The sequence below is a fragment of the Priapulus caudatus genome, unplaced genomic scaffold (genome assembly GCF_000485595.1).
Source record: "Priapulus caudatus unplaced genomic scaffold, Priapulus_caudatus-5.0.1 Scaffold19, whole genome shotgun sequence".
Classification (NCBI taxonomy): Eukaryota; Metazoa; Priapulida; class Priapulimorpha; order Priapulimorphida; family Priapulidae; genus Priapulus; species Priapulus caudatus.
In genome coordinates, this window is record NW_014577080.1 from 284,835 (window position 1) to 287,630 (window position 2,796).

The following is a 2,796-nucleotide window of genomic DNA, read 5'->3' on the forward strand; positions in this document are numbered from 1 at the left end:
CAGCACTTTGTGGTCGAAAGATATCCCGTTGTTACGTACCTAGCTGTTTATTGACAACTTCAGAGAGGCGGTCTACAGAAACCTGTAGGAACCTCTTCATGTAACCGGTACTGATCACCGGTCCTGAACAGCATACCTGCTGCTGATACCTGATACTGATACAAGTTGTTTTATTATTCACGCGAATTGCTTACGTGTAAATTGTGCGATCAGAAAAACGTGTACCTTTGTGTGCGTGAAGTTAGATGCAAGTACAATGGTCATGAGATTCAGGAAGTATGTTTCTAAATGACAGCTATAAGCTCACCCACCAGGAGGTTTGGTTAAAAGAGAAGACATCTGTCGAAAGTGCTCGTTAGAGAGATGTGGAAACATACATATTACTATTCTTATTGAACTACAGCGTTTACACCTGGAGAAGAAGATCCTTTTTACGGCATATCTAATTTACATCTGCACGAAATACAGGTCTTCCAACTACAGATTGTTACATGCACGTATGCGAGAGTTGTGTAGCGTCCAAGGATATGAGACGTATGAATGAGAAATAGGTAAGTGTTCGACTGCATACTAGCATTGCGCGTTTTACGATGCAGTGTAGATACAATAATGTAACTCAACCCTACTCTTGTTGGGTTACAGCCAACACAGGATTGTATCTAGATGCAGTGAATGGTGATCTTGTTCAGTCGTATATCCCAAAAAGTATTCTTGCATTTAGTTGGTTCTAGTTGTGCCAGATCGTAATGAACGCTTATATATATGTAATAGCAAAACGGTGTGAAATGCAAACTATAAACGCGCTGAAATACATTTTTACAAGCATACGCGGAGTATTGAACGATGGACGCGTTTTATTAAACGCATCTTTCTAATTACAGACCCTGCAGTATAATGTTAGAGGAATAAATTAAAGCTGGCTAGTTTAAATTTGAGCACAGTTGTATACGCATAATGAACGCTTTCATGCATATTGAGCTATCAGCCATTTCCCTAAGGTGAAATATCCAAAATGACAATTAAAGAGAGTCGTTCGCAATGGTAAGCCACAAAAGCTTTAGTTAAAAAAAGTAAAAGAAGATGTTATCTTGCGTGGGTAATGTGACGTAATAAAAAATATCGCTTATTGGTGATTATGCTCTCTAAAAGCGTGCATGACAATGTTTAGATTCTATCATTAAGGATAATAAGGAATAATTAAGTACAAACTATCTAGCATAACGATCTAGCAACTAAGTTTTCTTACTACAGTGTAAACAATTTTCGCAATGCTGTTTCGACCTCTTTAATTACTATTGATGGACGTTTAAAATGTGGCGCTTTAATTTTACTAAAACTCCTTGCTCTGGGATGCGAGACAATATTAATTTCTCTGGCTACAGACAGTTGTTGATTGCTATCCATAAGTGGTAGTCATGTGGGCTGCTCCCCGGGCAAAGCTGGTGCCAACGCTCATTGTCTGGGAACTAAAATCATGTTGAAAACAGATTTCTATTTGACAGCTGTACGGCCGCGTCCGCAAATTCGTAATGGTAGGATAGAACTCTTGAGTTTCTGCACGTTGCACAATGGAAGTAAATGTTGTTTGTATGATTTCATTGAGTCAGTTGACAGTGATGGGTGGTAAAGTGGCTGCGCGAGATACAATTTCTCATTTCGCCAGCGGGTTAGCGCCCATTTATCTGCACCGAGCAGGCCATGCAGCTTCTGAGTGTGAATTTCGAGCGTGCTCATGCAGTTGCTGTTTGCAAGAGGGAGCTGTATCTCAATGTAAACGGTGGTCAGCTTTGATGTTCAGTCGGGTGAAAGAGCGACACATGGGTGATCACAAGTAAGGCGTAAGGTTCCATTTACTTAAAACGTTCAATTGCGAAAGTAACGCGTATTTAGCTTTGAAGTAATATATATATATATATATATATATATATTCGCTTGTCACAGAGAAAACTCATAGGGATACTAAAGACCCTCGCATAAAATGCGTGTCAAAAAGATGTTAGTTCGTGCGATTTGCGAATTCTACTAATTACCAAATGTTCGTAGTGGCGATATTTGCACGTATGTTTTTGCCGTTTTGATATGAGAGATGCAACAATTATGCGTCTGTTTTGAACTGCTACCTCGTGAATGTTGTGAGAGGTCGTTGTGAGAATGCAAGCGAGCTCTTCTTTCAGGCATATTGTGGTGCTATTTCGAGAGTGCTGCAATTTCAGATACTCAGTAATTAAATAAGTACTGTTTGAAATGTGTGATTGTTGAATTGTAATATGGGCGTGTGTGTCCATTTGCAATCGGAATTCGCCGAGTTGGTGCGGTGTAGTCATGTGAATGACACGCCTCTTTCCGCATAGCGTCTTCTCCGACTAGTAATCACCCTGTCACTTTTAATTTGCGAAGCGTTTACATCAATTTGTCAAAGGAAACGAGACATTCTTCTACGGGCATGATTGTCCGTGAGCCCGTGGCGCCCCCACCTTCGCGATGCGTGCGTACCGCGGAAGACTCATTCTCACGCAACAGCTGTCTCTTACACGTTTTATGGGAAGGGTGACTGCTTTATCGGTGGACAATGATCTATTTGTTGCGCAGCATTGCGGAGGCGGGTCAGCTACCCGCGTTTATGTGTATCTACGCGCAGTAAAGAAGCTCTCGTTTCGATGATTATGCTAAAGATTATACTAAGGTTATGCACCGTGCCTCCACACCCCGAGTATTCTTAGTACACATAAGAGGGCCGAGAACAATGCACATATATACTTCTTCTGAGTAGTCCAAGTTCAAATTCACATAGATATA

General features: G+C 40.9%; 1 protein-coding gene across 1 annotated transcript in view; it reads left to right on the top strand.

The window, feature by feature from the left end:
• The first annotated feature begins 372 nt into the window (after positions 1–372).
• LOC106811622 (protein turtle homolog A-like) overlaps positions 373–2,796 on the top strand; it is a 138,482-nt gene continuing 136,058 nt past the window's right edge. Inside the window, exon 1 of the mRNA XM_014815326.1 lies at positions 373–551. The gene's annotated coding sequence lies outside the window, so the exon portion shown is untranslated. The remainder of the gene's footprint in view (positions 552–2,796) is intronic.